This window comes from Haemaphysalis longicornis, unplaced genomic scaffold, assembly GCF_048455015.1.
Source record: "Haemaphysalis longicornis isolate Haplotype H1 unplaced genomic scaffold, Haemaphysalis longicornis Haplotype H1 scaffold_11, whole genome shotgun sequence".
Lineage (NCBI taxonomy): Eukaryota > Metazoa > Arthropoda > Arachnida > Ixodida > Ixodidae > Haemaphysalis > Haemaphysalis longicornis.
The window spans coordinates 6208902-6209507 of record NW_027526214.1 but is presented as its reverse complement, the minus strand read 5'-3'; positions in this window follow the sequence as shown (position 1 = coordinate 6209507).

Sequence of the window (606 nt, the reverse complement as noted above, 5' to 3'; positions counted from 1 at the left end):
TGCTTAGAGCCTTCGTGTGCGTGCATACCGAAGGCCCCCTCCGGGCGAGACCAGGAGAGATCACACTGGAAGAGAGCAACGCAACGAGCCAGGAAGGCAGAGCTGTTCGCAGGCGTGGGGTCCGCCAACCGGCAACCACGAGGGAATGGCCAGAAGCATACAGTAGAGAACAGCCACGGCGGGGAGGGCTGCTGCGCTGACTCACCCCAGCGGTGCGGCGCCACCATGGGAAGCTGTTGCAGCGCTTACTCGCCCCAGCGGTGCGGCGCCACCGTGGGAGATGGCTGCAGCGCTGACTTACCCCAGCAGTGCGGCTTCACCGTGGGAGATGGCTGCAGCGCTGACTCACCCCAGCGGTGCGGCGCCAGGGCGGAATATGGCTACAGCCCTGATTCACCCCGGTGGTGTCACGCCCTCGTGGGAGATGGTTTTCAAGTACCGACTCACCCCAGCGGTGCGGCTCCGTCGTGGGAGCGCCCGTTCCGCCGGAATGACAGGAGGCAAGCACCTCACAGTAGGGAGACATTTCCTAACCATCGGAAATCCATGTGTGCACACATCAGCAAGGAAGTCGTGCCGAAATCACCAGAGTCGAGCAACAAGCAA